The sequence below is a fragment of the Sciurus carolinensis genome, chromosome 8, assembly GCF_902686445.1.
Source record: "Sciurus carolinensis chromosome 8, mSciCar1.2, whole genome shotgun sequence".
Taxonomy (NCBI): Eukaryota; Metazoa; Chordata; class Mammalia; order Rodentia; family Sciuridae; genus Sciurus; species Sciurus carolinensis.
Window position 1 is genome coordinate 145,343,780 of NC_062220.1, and position 14,641 is coordinate 145,358,420.

At 56.9% G+C, this 14,641-nt stretch overlaps 1 protein-coding gene across 1 annotated transcript in view; it reads right to left on the minus strand.

Annotated features, from left to right (window-relative positions):
• Sh2b3 (SH2B adaptor protein 3) overlaps positions 1-2,708 on the minus strand; it is a 30,381-nt gene extending 27,673 nt beyond the window's left edge. The window contains 1 exon segment of the mRNA XM_047561430.1: positions 2,343-2,708. The gene's annotated coding sequence lies outside the window, so the exon portion shown is untranslated.
• Positions 2,709-14,641: the final 11,933 nt, after the last annotated feature.

Genomic DNA, 14,641 nt, shown 5'->3' on the forward strand with positions numbered 1-14,641 from the left:
AAGGGTGTGGGAGATACATAAACTGTTCCCTAAAGACCTGTCCAGCAAAGGCAGTGGTCTTGGCCAAGATTAGGGGTAGTTCCCTGCCAGGGTCCCAGGATCCCCTTTACTGAACCCCTCACTGCTGGGCAGGACACTCTGTCTCCCCTCACCAGGAGCAGGTGGCCCTGGGCTTGACAACTAAGAGGTCCCTCCAAGTGCCTCCACCTGTCCCTAGTGATGCTCCACCCTGGAGGTGGAGACAGCCTGGGGAGGCACACTAGACCTAGGCACCTGAAGACCACCAGACTGAGGGCTGCAGGGCCACCCAGCAGTGGCTGCCTCCTGGAACAGCTCTACAGGATCTGATTAGGAAAGTGGGTTTCTCACAGAGGAAGGTCCAAGCCCAGAGCTAAGAGACTTGGGGGCAGAGGGATAAGAAAAGCAAGCAGGGCCAATCTCCCCGACAAAGCCACTCATTTATGCTTCTGGTGACCCTAAGAAGTAGGTCCTCCATCACACCCACTTGGCAGACGAGAAAACTGAGGCCAGGGCAGGTAAGCGAGGCCTCCTAGTCAGGAAGTGCTATCATCTCATCCTGCCCAGGTCTGTAAAATTCTTTTCCCAAGACGAGGAATTCCAGAGCAGTGCAGGAGGTGTGCAAAGCAGCTGAAAGGGCGTTTCACAGCCAGTAACATTAGCTCTGCTGATGGTAATGATAAAAATCAACAACCCCCTGCATGTAATTGAACCCTTCTCTGTGCCAGGCAGCAGGTGCCTTTCACACACTCACTCATTAAAACTCTCCTGCAAACCTGTTATTACCCCATTTTACACAGGAGGAAACCAAGGTGGATGGGGTCACTTGCCCACACCCTCAACTTGGAAAGAGGCAGAGGGAGAATCAAAGTACAGCTTCCAGGACCTTCCTCTGCCACCACTGAGCCCTGAAGGTCCTCAGACAGGAGCTGCTGATACTCGAGGCCGGCCGTTCCCAGCTGGCTGCCTGTGTGCCCCACAGGGACTTACACAAGTTGTAGGAATGTTCACCCTTTGGCTCAGAAGAATTTTCCCTCCCAGAGGGGGGCTGTGGGAAAAGGCTCAGAAAAAGTGCAGTAAAAATCCTTCCAACTTCCCTGATGGGCCCTGGTCTCTCATCCCCTGAGTCCAGTCTGCCTAGGTGGCCTCTGTCTGCTCTTCCCCCATTAGGTCTCCAGCCCCTACAGCTTCCCAGGAACTGCTGAAGCTATTTCTATTCTGGCCACCAGGTCAGCGATGGGAAATCCAAACCCAACTTGCACCCACATCCCTAAAGACACACGTGCCCACTGCCCTGGCAAGGCCCCTGAGGTCAACTGTAAAGGGGAGGCTAGATGGTCCAGCTGCCCCAGCAAAGCCTGGCAGCTGCCAGGTATCAGAAGATGCTCCTTTCTCAGGCAAGGGACTATTGTTCACATCTCAGTCTCCTGTCATCAAAGCTAAACCTCGGCCCTGCTTATGTCGCCTTGTCAGACCCTCTGCTCCAAAGCCCCCACCTGCCCCCACCAGCCACCCAAGATTTCACTTCCTCCCACTCAACCCAGCCTGGCCATGCCCCTCCCTGGAGTCCCCCAGCTGCAAGCAATGACCTCCTCACCTACATCATTGTGGCCCGGGAAATGGGGAAGAGAAACAGGAGAATGAGGAAACTAGAAAAAAAAGAAGTGGGCCAGGCAGGCAGCCCCCTCCAAGAAAAAGCTCTCCTGCCAGAGGGACTGAAGGGAGGGGTTTTTTGCATCAGGGATTGAAGTCCCCTGAAATACCCTCCGGCAGTGCCACCCTAGAAGACCAATGCCCCCTCCTTTTTTGGTGGGGGGATTCCCAGCCTAGAGCATCCCAGGCTCGGGGACCACAAACCCTGCTGAATCCCCAAGTTTAGGGGTGTGTGGGTGCCTGGCCAAACCCAGCTGGGCAGTGTTGGGCGTGAAGAGGGGCCTCCTGAATTGGGGTGCTACCTCCTTGGTCACATGGCCTGATCCGCACGGGCAGGAGCGGACGGCTCAACCGACCCCCATGCCCACAGCCTGTTGGACTACTTTCACTTTCACACTCAAGGCGGTGACCCCAACCCTCACCAGGCGCGAGCGGGCGCTGCTCCCACTGGCGTCGCTGCGCGCCCCCAGCGCCCCGGGGCGCCGGCTCCCGCGACATCCCCGGCACGTGTGTGGGTGGGAGCCGCGGGCGCGCGGCGCGGGGGGCCGGCGCCCCGGGGCGCTTCCGTCGGGGCAACCGCAGGGCAGCGTCCGGGGCCGCCGCGGGCGCGCGCCGGCCTCCTCCTCCCCGCTAAGCCCTCCGGCCTCGGGGGGCCCGCCCGGCGCGCCTACCTGAGAGAGACGGGGTCCGGGCCCGGCCTGCCCATGGCGTCGCGCCCCCGGCCCCCCGCAGTCCCGAGGGGTGGGCGGTCCCCCGCCCGGGCGCGTCCTCTCCCGCGCGCCGGCTCCGCGCTCGCGGCTCTCTCTGGAGCGGGGCTCAGGCAGGAAACCCGGGCTCGGAAAATGGCCAGCGCCTCATCATTTCCGCCGCCAGCGCTTGACAGTTGCGGGAGGATGCGCCCCCGGGCCGCCGCCGGGGAAACTTTGCTGCCGCCGCCGTGGCCTCGGCGGGCCGCGACAGTCCGGGCGGGCGGCCGGGCGGAGGCGGAGGCGGTGGACCGAGCCCATGCCGCCCCGCGCCGTTATGTAAAGAGGAACCCGCTGCGAGCGCCGAGCCCGCGGGGGAGGGCGGGGCCGCGGGGAGCCACGCCCAAGCCCGCCGCGAGCGGCCGCCGGGCTCGGCGGGGGGCGGAGCCCGGCCCGGCCCCGCCCACCGGCCCCGCTCCTCGGCGGCCAGCCGGGTCCTGGGGTCCCGCGACGCGGCCCGCGGGGCGGGGCCTCCTCAAGACACGCCCACACCGGCCCTCGGATTCGCGTCGCGCAACCTAAAGAAGGGAAGGGACGGCCGGCCCGGGCGGGCCCACCCACCTGCCGCCGGCGAGGCACCGAGTGCCCTGGCGTGGCGGGGCGGACCCGGAGGGGCGGGGCGGGGCCGCCCGGCCTCGAGGGGGCGCGCCCCCGGGGACTCGCTCCCGCCCGGCCTTATCGGCGTCCGCCGGGCCGACAGTGCAACAGCTACCGCGGCTTTCATCATCACCCGGGCAGGGGGCCCAGCCCTGCCCGGCCCCGACGACCCGCGACTCTGCCGAGCCCGCCCGCCACGACCCCCACCTCCCCTGCCCGGGTTCGGTCCCCACGGCTCTGCTTCTGCCGCGGCCCGTGCCGCGCAGACCAGCCTCCCCCCGGCCACCTGTCCCCCTCTCCAGAAGGGGTGTCCCTTTCTCCAGGAAGCCCTTCCGAACCGCTGGCGTCGCTGCTCTCGAGCCTCCCGCTCTGCAGGCCGCAGGGCCACCTACCTTTCCTCGAGGGCTCCATGCGGTCGTAACGGACAGTGGGGTGTCCCTTGCTCTGGTGGAGCACTCTCGGCCAGCCTTCCCCCACACAGGGGAGGGAGGGCAGAGAGGAATGTCTCTGCCTCCCCCTCCCCCAACAGGAAACAAGCCGCCCACGCCCCCAGCTCGGAGGGGCCACTTCAACCCTTCCCAGAAAGCAGGCTCCTCCCGAGTCACTGCCTCCCCCTTACTGCCCGAGCAAATGACTTGACTTCTCCATTCCTTAATTTCCTCATCCGAATGAAGTGGAAATAATAAGTGTCCCGAGCCCGCTGGGTTGTTGGGAGAATTAAATGAGTGAATGCATTAAAACGTGAGCACAGGCTTGGCTCATGCTCATTAAAGAGGTGCTGCTTGAGTGTGTGTTCCACAAGCCGGCCTTGAGCCCGGCCCTTGCAGCTGCAGGAAGGGGTTCCCCAGAAAGAGGGGATTTCCAAACGTCAAGCAGACTGGCGGAAGGGAGCTGGTCTGCCCGAGGATTCCTAGAGTCCAAAACCCTTGAAGAAAGCACAAAAAAAGTGCTTTCCACAAATAGGTATTGAATGCCTGCTATGTGCAAGACACTGTGTCTAGGGACACAGCAGAGAATAAATGTCCCTTCACTCATGGAACTCGCATTGGGGTGAGGGGACACAGGGCACCAATGCATTAATAGGATAACTTAAGAAGATGGCATAACCCTTACAGGATGGAGGAGAGGAGACTGCCTTTGGGGGCTCAGGAAGGACATCTCTGAGAAGCTAATGTTTGAGCAGACCTACATACTGACAAGAAGTATCCAGACACAACAGAGTTGAGGGAAGGGCATTCCCACTAAAGGAACAGCAAGCACAAAGGTCCTGGGGTGGGAATGTCTGGTGAGTCCGAGAAATTAAACAGGCAGTAGAGAGTTCATTACACAGAAGTAGAAGGCCCATTACACAGTATCCTGAAGGTCCTGGTGGGGAGTCTGGCAATTATTCTGAGGGCAGGGGGAAGCCATGAAGGGTTTTAAGCAGAAGGACTTGTTGAGCTTTGAATTCAAGCTGCCAAGTGTGGCGCTGACACCCCATTAAGAAATGTCCCCATGATGTTCACACATCTGAGAATGTGGCACAAAGGAACAGGTATCAAAGTCTAAACTGGTACCCCCCCCCCGTTACTATCTGTTACACTTGGGGAAACCGAGGCTGAGGCAGCGGTACCTGGCCAGGTGGCCCAGATGGAGCAGCCAGGTACTCGGCTTCTGCCAACTGGCTGCTGAAACCTGCCAGCCACAAGCACTTTCCCTCTCACTGCCCAGACAGCAGCTCTGCTGACTTAAATGGGGACTTGCGGTTCTTCCCCTTTTTAATCACAGTTCAAGCCTCCCTGCCTGCCAGATTTCTCTGAGGCCCGACCTGGCTTCCTTCCTCGCCTGTTTCTTCTCACACAGCGACCCCACGGGAACCCAGGCTCTTCTTCGGTGTTCTCGGGGATCTCAAGACTTCTCACTTTTGATTTTTCCTTAGAAAGGCAAAGAGCTTCCAGTGCCGGGCAGTGGCGGCGGCTCCCTCTGCCCACCCCGCAGGGCCCAGGCCCAGGGCGACCGGCCACGCGTTCCCGTTCCCACGAGGGGCCCAGAGACTCCGGAAACCAGCGGGTCCAAACGCCCTTCCTTCCTACTGTGCAGCGCGGGAGGTGGGCACCCACGCCTGCGGAGCTCACCAAGATTCCAGATTAGCACAGCCACCGAGAGCCAGGCCTTCCCATCAACCAAGGTCAGCTCACTCAGGATCAATGAGAAGTGAGCTAATTAACAATCCATACAAGAGTTAACCTGTCTAATTAATAGCAATAGTTACTGGTAGCTATTAGGGGATTAATAGTGAAGATAAGTAAAAATCAGATATTAGTAATAATAAAATCGTGGTCAACAGGTCTAGGGTTATAAACGTGAATAATCGCCCAGGTGTTGGGACGCAGCCCAGCAGTAGAGCACTTCCATAGGATGCTCAGGGCTCTGGGTTTGATCCCCAGGGCTGCAAAATTTAATAGTAATAATATTAATCCATTAATATTTAACAGCAATAAATATAATTTATATTTAATAAATGATAGGATAAGAATATAAAGTAACAATAGAGTTTTCGAAATAGTGATGACAATAGATGTCATATAATCAAGCCCTTGAAGTGTAGCCGGTGTCACTGAAGAACTGAACTTGTAGCTTTAATACTAATGAATTAAAATGTAAACAGTCACACGTAGCTAGGGCCTAGCCAATGGGGCAGCTATGGACATTTTATTCATGTTAACCAATCTTCCCAGCCGCCTGGGGTAGAGGTACTGTTGCTGTTGGTATTGGTGTTATGAGCCCATTTCATGCTGAGAAACCCGAGTGCTGAAAGTTTGAGTCGTTCAGGAGCAAAGTCTCCCTTCACCTCTGGGACAGCACACCCTTGTCTGGGGAGCCCCATAATTAAGAAAGAAGGCTCTGGGGTCATGCAGACAGGTTTAGAAGTCTCTGTTCTGCATCTCCCTACCTGTGCAATCACTTAGACTTTTAGGTCTCAGTTTCCTCATTTGTGAAATGGGGAAAATCACAGGGCTGACCCCATTGGGTTGTGGGGGAGATTCTAACAAGAAAGTTATGTTAATACCAGTCACAGTGGTGCACGCCTATAATCCCAGCAACTCGGGAGGCGGAGGCAGGAGGATGGCCTCAACAATTTAGCCAGGCCCTCATTCAAAAAATAAAAAGGGCCAGGGGTGTGGCTCTGTGGTAGAGCACCCCTGGGTTCAATTCCTATTATCAGAAAAAAAGAGAGTATTAAGGGCTTGGGGGGAGGGGAGGGGAATTTGCACATGGCACGTGATCAATAAAGAAGGTTGATTTTAATCTGTAATTGGGTGCAAGGGTGTGCGAGGGTCAGATGTCCTCAAGGGTGGCCATGGAGGCCAGCCTGGTGGGCAACAGATCCTTGCGCCTATTTTACAAATGAAGGCATATGTAGCCTCAAAGAATGTCACGCAAGGCCAGCCAGCAGATGGAGGCCGGGTCCAGTCTACTGCACGCGCTTCTGCAGGCTGGACTGCAGTGTCAAGGCAGCAGGGACCTGGGCTGCCTGCAAGCCAGGCAGAGGCTACCGCTTGCGTTTTCCAGGCCTGGGATTCCACCCTGGCTCTGCCACATGACCTCCAGCAAGACTCCTGCCCCCAGGACCTGACTCTTCTGTAAAACGGAGCACAATAGTAACCAGGAGAGGAGAAAAGACATTTTGTTGGACTTCAGTTCTCAGCAGGCATTTGGTGAATGCAGTGCTGACTGTCAAGGGACAATTTGGGAACACGCTAGGCTCTCACTGTCCCCCAAACTCACCATTGTGCTCCCACTTCAAGGCCTAGCATTGGCTGTTCCCTCTGCCCAGAATGCTGTTCCACCAGATGGAACATTTCATTCACTCCTGGAGGTCCCCTACCAGGGAACCTCTGGCAGCTGCTTGCTACTGCTGCTCGTCCATCCTCCCACCTTTCCTCTTCTTTCCCCACCCTTACTGTGTCCTGACCTGGCATTGAAATTGCTCACTTTATCTGTTTACTGAATTTCTCTTTCCCCTTTCCAATAGGTCAGTCCTGGAAGGCCAGGGATTCTTGTATGTGTCGCTCACTCTTGTGTCCCCAACACCACGGACAGTTCCTGGCACACAACAGGTGCACACAATGGTTAAACATATGTCCCCCTCATGCCAGAGGCGGTGACACATACCTGTAATCTCAGTCACTCAGGAGGCTGAGGCAGGAGGATTGCAAGTTTGAGGCCACACTGGGCAACTTAGTGAGACTCTGTCTCAAAATGAAAAATAAAATAAAAAGGGCTGGGGACAAATAAAAACTCAGTGGTAAAGTGCTCCTGGGTCCAATCCTAGTACTGCAACACACACGCGCGTGTGCACGTGCTCCCCAATTCTTTTGATACACCTCCTTTTAAAAGGTGGAGCCTAACTCTCCACAGGGAGTGTGGGCAGGACTTAACTTGCTGCCAACCAGGCCTGAGAGGAGTAGCTTCTGAGGTTAGGTCATCAAAGATCCTGCAGCTTCTCCTTGTTCTCTCTTGAACCATCCACTCTGGGAGAAGTCAGCTAACCATGTCATGTGAACACTCCATCAGCTAGGAGGACAGACCCACATGCAAAGGAACCAAGGCCAGTGAGGGGCCATCTTGAAAGTGGGTCAACCAGGTACCCCCGCCAAACTCCATTCAAGTCCCCATTTCTCCTGCAGTGCTGGGGATTTAATCCAGGGCCTTCTACATACAAGACAGGTGCCCGGCCACTGAGCTACGCCCCACCCCTTTTTCATTTTTTATTTTGAGACCGGAGTCAGTTCCGGGCTGGCCTGGAACTGACCATCCTCCTGCCTCAGCAGCTTGGGTAGCTGGGATTGCAGATGTGCACCCACCATGCCCAGGTAGTCCAGGTCCTCCCCCCAACTTTTAATACCACTTCATGCAAGACCCTAAGCCACAACCCAAATCAAACTGCACCCAAATTCCTACAACCATCTGAGATACTAAAGGTTTGCTTGTTTTAATCCCCGAAGTTTGGGAGTAATCTGTTATGCAGCAATCGAGAACACACGCAGAGCTCCAGCAGACTCTGGGGCGTTGGCCACCCGTCAGGGTTCAAGTGATTTGGGAGAGTTAGCGAGCACAGGTCTGCCTTGGGACTGGAAGAGAATTATGTAACTGGGTCCTTCCTCTTTCCACCGGCTGTCTGAACTCCCAAGCCAGATTCCTGGGTGCAGGGTCTGATCTGCTGAGCTCAGGTGCCTGACATCTCCCTCTGCTTCCTTCCCGCCGCGGGGGTTCCCTTTTCTGTTCTCCCAGTGCCTTAGACTCTAAAATTGCCACAAGCGGTTGCCCAAGACAAGGATGAACGACAGTCTTTACCACCCAGACTCTGTCATGGAAGCCGGCACTCAGCTGGGACCTGACAGGTACTGTCTCCTTTCACCCCAAAGGAAGGGTTTGTCATTAATTTCGCCATTTTTCAGATGAGGAAACTGAGGCCAGGAGTCACACAGCTGGTGAAGACGGACTCTGGTCCAGACTCCACGTCTGCCTGATTGCCAAGACAGCTCAGTCAACTCCTCTGCTCCAGGAATAACAGAACTGGCCTCTTCTGGGGCACATGCTCCAGGCTCCAGGCTTTGTCTCCATGGGTTTTCACCGACTAACCACTTACTTTGCCCAACAACTGCAGGAAGGAGACAAGGCTGTTTGCCTTCATTTGACAGAGGAGGAAGCTGAGGCACAGAGAGGTGACGCGACCTGCCCAAGGCACACAGCGGCTCCCCGGCCGGGCAGAGATTTCCCCCAGGCTCCCGGGGTCTGCTCTGGACCGAAGGCGCAGCGCTGCGCCCGCCCGCGCCCGCCCGCCCCAGCCCGGGCTGGGAAGCTGCGAGCCGCCCCCTCTTCCGCAGCCGGGGAATCTGGTTTCTGGGGGAAGTGACTCAGTGGCCTGAGGCCCCGCAGATAATTATTCACTTCCAATCCCGGTAATTAAAGGCCCTAATAACCCCGCAAAGGACGCACCAGCCCGTGACTCCGGCGGACCCCGCCCTGCCCGGGAGCAACGCGGGGCGCGCGAGCTTCCCGGGCAGCCGCTTGGCCGCGTCCCGGGCGAGGACCGCGGCGCTCCGGCTGGCGCGGGGCTCTGGCGCCCCCTGGCGGCTGCGGGCAAGGGCGCGCCCTCCCGGGCACCCCAAGGCCCCGCAGCGCGGTGCGCCGGAGCGACCCTGCCCTCCCCACCCAACTCCCCCGCGCCGCCCTGGAAGCTGCCCAGGCTCCAGGCTGCGTGCCGCCAGTCCACGCGGGACGGCCACCGAGGCCACACGGGCTTGAGGCTTGGCTTCTCTTCAATGTTGGGTCACCTTGGCCAAGTGACAGGGACTCTCTGAGCCTCGGTATCCTCATCTGTAAAGTGGGGGTTTTTACTATGATTTATTTATTTTTTTTTAGAGTCATACGATGGTAGTGAAAATTAAGTTAAATAATTTCACGAAGTCCCTGTTACAGGGTCCTCGCTTCCAAGATGACAAAAGGGAAAAAATAAAATAGGTGGGTCCTCAGCAAGTCAGGAGGCTGAAGCAGGAGGATTTCAACTTGGAGATCAGCCTCAGCGACTTAGCAAGACCCTGTCTTAAAATAAAAAAATAAAAAGGACGGAGGATATAGCTCAGCACCCCTGGGTTTAACCCCCAGTACCATAAATAAGTAAATAAATAAATATTTAAATAATTAAACAAAAATTTTAAAAACAAAAGAAGCAGTGGTCGTTTCCAAAAGGGCCCTGGACACATGCAGCCTGTTGGCTGCCAGAACAGTGTCCAGTGCGGCCCAAGGACAAGGTCGTTAAGGAGTCCTCTGACACATCCTGGAGCCGGCCACCATCAGGGCCATTCCGAAGCGGCTCTCTTGGATGCTTAGGTGCCTCAGGGCTCCGTGTGCGGGGCTTCATGCCGAGCTGTGGCCTTCTCCGCAAGATGCGAGAAGCTGAGGACCCAACACCACCCACCTTAGGGCTTCCGGTGCTCCCCAGCACCTCCACCAAAGTCCAAGGAAGGAGTTGGGTTTCTTGTGGACAGAGGAAAACCATCGTCTGGAAAAAAAAAAAAAAAATGAAATGGAAATAGTTTTCAGGCAGAGTCTTTATGCAGAGGCTGGGTCACCAGGAAGAGCTAAATGCTCCCCCCAATTCACATTCAAATAAGCATCAAAATGCTAGCTAAAGGTCTGCGCCTGACTGTCCCATCAGCCCAGGAGGCTGAGGCAGGAGGACCCCAAGTTCAAGGCCAGCCTTAGCAACTTATCCAGCCCCTGAGCAACTTAGTGAGACTTTGATCTCAAAAAACAAAAAGGGCTGGAGATGTGGCTCAGTGGTTGAGCACCCTGGGTTCAATTCCCAATACAAAACAAAAACAAACACTAACATATAAAAACAAACATATAAACATATAAAAAACAAACACTAACATATAGATCCAAAAGCACTGGAAACAGGCAGTCAAACAGACACATGTACACTGAGGGTCACAGCAGCAGTATTCACAATAAGCAGACGGCAGTCAAACGTCCTCACCAGACGAATGAATAGTACAAGGTACACATGGTCCTGTGGAATATTACTCAGCTATGAAAAGGAATGGAGCACCCACAGGTTGCAACACTCCTGGCCCCGGAAATATGCTACTTGATGCAGACGGACAGAAGGACCACGTGCTATGTGACTCCAGTTATGTGAAATACACAGAAAAGGTAAATTCACAAAGCAGGCTAGGAGGCACTGTATTTTGCTGAGGACTGGACCCAGGGGTGCTCTACCACCAAGCTACATCCCAGCCCTTTCTATTTCTTATTTTGAGGCAGGGTCTTGGTAAGTTACCAAGACTGACCTCAAACTTGAGATCCTCCTGCTTCCACCTCCCAAGCACGTGGACTAACAGGCGTGCGCCACTGCATCCCCGGAATCGTAGTTTAAAACGGACTACTTTCAAGCTAGAGAATCTCACCTTAGTTTTTTAAATGTTAAAAAACAAGAGGGAGGGGCTGGGGTTGTGGCTCAGCGGCAGGGCGCTCGCCTGGCACGTGTGAGTCTGGGTTCGACCCTCAGCACCACATAAACGTGAACGAATAAAAATCAAGCTGTCCACCTGCAACTAAAAAAATCAAGGGGGGCGCTCGGCCGTGGAGCGCATGCTCGGCACACGCGGTCCCGCGTCTGGTCCCAGCAAGGTGAGCTGGAGGAGGCGCCACCGCGGGGTCCCCACCGCTGCCCCGCCTGGGAGAGGCCGGCCTCGTCCGCTCCTCTGCAAATCACGCCAGGCGGCTCCACCCGGCTGGACTCACCGCCCCTGCCCGTCTCGTGCCTGGAGCAGGGGGCGTGGCCGGGCCTGGGGCAGCAGAAAGGAGCTCGGAGAAGCAGGGCTGCCGGGCCGCAGGGGGGGACCTCCAGAGCAGAAGCAGCTGGGGACGGAGGCTGCAGTGGCCTCTGTGGGGCTTTGGGGAACATTAATCACCCGGATGGAAAAGGACTATCTTTAGCACTCAGGGCCCTGAGTCACTTCCCTTCAGAAATCTGGAGTCCAGCTCCCCTGGGCTGGGCTGGGGGCGCATGAGCAGAGGCCGGCCTTGGCCTTCTCCTGCTCGGAGAGCCTCGGAGACACTGGCTGTTTGACCCTGGGCAAGTCACTTCACCTCTCTGAGGCAGCAGGGTCCGCAGGGCCTGAGGGAAGTCCTTGGCTCCTGAAAGCAGAAGCAGAAGCCCAGGGCAGGGTTGAAGGGGTGGGGGAGCAGCTGAGCCTCACTCCCGTGTTCCCGAATTGGGCCTCATTCACTGCGAGATGGCTCCCAGGCAGTGGACACAGGGCTACGGCGCCAGATTCCCCTTTTCCTGGAAGCATCACATGATTTTCCATACAATCTCAGTCTAGGATGCTCCCTGAGGTCAGGCCACATGCCCGTAATCCCAGTGACTCGGGAGGCTGAGGCAGGAGGATGGCAAGCTCAAGGCCAGCCTCAGCCACTTAGCAAGGCCCTAAGCAAATTAGCAAGATCTTGTCTCAAAATAAAAAATAAGAAGGGCTGGGGATGTGGCTCAGTGGCTAACTACCCTGGGTTCAATCCCCAATACCCTGCTCCTGGCTCATCCTTCTGCCCCCACCCCAGTGATTGGTTCAGAGCTGGGCGGTGACCACACAGGGCCAGAGACTCAACTCCAGGCTTGGATGGAAGAGTCTGATAAGAAATGATCTTGTTCCACTGGTTTTGGGGCTGAAGGACACACGTGTGGAGCTCCTGAAAGTCGTCCTGAGAACCAGTCCTGATGACAGTTTCTGTGCACCCAGATCCAGCCATACCTGAAACCAGCCACTCTGGGACTTCGTGGCCACATGAGCCATTTTTCTCTTTGGCTACAGTTGGCTTGTGTGCAGCTTTTAGCCACTTGGCAATAGCCAAAGAATACCAGGGGCCTTCCTAGCAATTCTGTCACCCAGTTGTCCCCTGTGGTCCTCTTGTACCTGAGACCAGAGGCTGCAATGGTTTGCGTCTACTGGACTAAACTGGGAAGACTTAGGACACCAGGGGACAGGCAGGCCCAACAGAGGCAGAACGCAGCGCCCCTCAGGCTGGGATTTGTTGAGCCCTTGCTGTATGCCGGGCCCAGTTCTAGGCACTGGGATACGCTGGTGAACAAAGCAGATGTACTGGGGGACAGAGCAGGGACCCTAAAACACACAGTGACAAATTAGGAAGAGCCACAGAGCTCACGGGAGCTTTCCAACATCCTTACCATCTCCACCTCCCAGATGCAGAAACTCAGGCTCAGAGAGGTACAGTGGCCTACCCACATCACACAGCAACCCAGACTCTGAGCCAGCACTCAAACCCAGGTCCAGCTTACCCAAGCCTTTAGTAAGTTTTAAAATTAAAACAATTTGGGGGCTTGGGTTGTGGGTGGTAGAGCTCAAGGCCCTGGGCCCCCTCCCCAGCATGGAAAAAATAATTCCCCAAGGTGCCCTGTGTTGTTATTTTCTTGACCCCAGACACCACATTTCCCAGATAATGACTTGGTTAAGTGTTTCTGTTCCCGGGAGCTGAACTGCCAATCACACCTGGTGAGCGGAAGGCGATGAGCCCTCTCTCAGTGCTGTTCAAAGGGATTGTGACTTCAGGTAAGCCCCGTCACCTCTGCCTCTCGGGTTCTTTCTGTTTTCTTTTTCTGCAATGCCGAGTGGAACCCGGGGCCTGGTGCGTGGAGGCGGGTGCTGCCCCCAGCCGCCTCCCACCCCCGCGTCCCCCGCGTCTGGCCTTCTTAACTTGTACAGTGGGGAGGGGAAATCGTTCCTAATTCTCAGTGCGCAACACACAGTAAATGCTCAGTAAACGTGAAATATAACTTCTGGAGACTCATAAGACCCCTGGTGTCGGGTTCCCTCACGACATGGGGACTGTTGTTGCCCGTTTTATATATGAGAAAAGCAAGGCACAGAGGAGCCGAGCGATGTGCTGAAGGTCACACAGCCCGCAGAAGGCAGAGCAGGGACTGGAACCCACCGACGTGTGTTCAGCCCATTCGTTTCCAGCCCAAAGCACCCGTTGGAGTTGGGAGGGTCACTTTGGGGGTCTGGGGGGTCTGAGGCTTCCTGGCCCTGACCTTCTGCTGCTATGGCTGGGGCTCGGGGACCAGCCTGCTAGCCCCTCTGCCCTCCAGGCCCCGACCTGAATCGTAGGAAGGAAAACGGATCCCCCTGGCGCAGTGCAGGGCGGGGTGGCTGGCTGTGGGGTCTCCCCAGTGTCTCCCTGGTGGCCTGTCTGCATGAGGAGCTGCGGCTTTGGCATCCAATGCCCCCCTGCCCCGTGAGGCCGCTGCAGGTTACTCACCCTCTCTGGGCCTGACTCCGGGGGAGGCCAGGCCCCAGCCGCCCAGCCTCGCATGCCCGGAGTCGGGGGCCCGCGGCCCGAGGCAAGTCACACCGCAACCCCCCACTCACCGGGGGGCCCTGGAGGGGGCTCCGGCCCTTCCGTCCCCTCCCTCCCAGCACCCAGCCCCGGAGCGGCCTGGGCAGCTGGTCTGTGGCGGACAGTCTCAGTGCCCCTTGGGGGTGGCTGGTGCGGGCGGCTTTTCGGTGGGGCGGCCACTTAGAAGGGAACTCTTTCCAGGAGAGGGACCCCTGGAGGGGCGGGGAGGCTGGGATCCGGACACAAAATCAGCCCTCAGGCCTCACAGTCCCTGGGCGGCCATCTGTGCTGGGCAGGGTGACACACAGTGCCAGGCAGGCCAAAGCCCCTGCCGCGGGGTGGCCATGGGGTGGTGGGCCTGCCTGCCAGGGGAGGGGCCGTCGCCACGTTGGCACAGCTGCCCCTTCTCATCTCCTTCGGGGTCTTTAATCTCCCCCAACCTCCCGACAACAGCCCAGGGGCCTCTCATCTCCTCTCTCCTCTCCCCTCCTCTCTGCTCCAGCTACACTGGCCTCCTGGATGTGCGTTCAGCCTCTGAGCCTTTGCATTCTCTATTCCTTCTGCCAGAAATGCTTTTCCCTTCCACTGTCTGCACGGTGCCTCTTGTGTCCCTCGTGGTCTTCTGTGTCTTTACCTGGCTCCTCCTGGTAAAATGGCTCCCCCACACTCTTCATGAACGGCCCACGTCCTCTTGCTCTGTTTGGTTTTCCTTCTGGGCT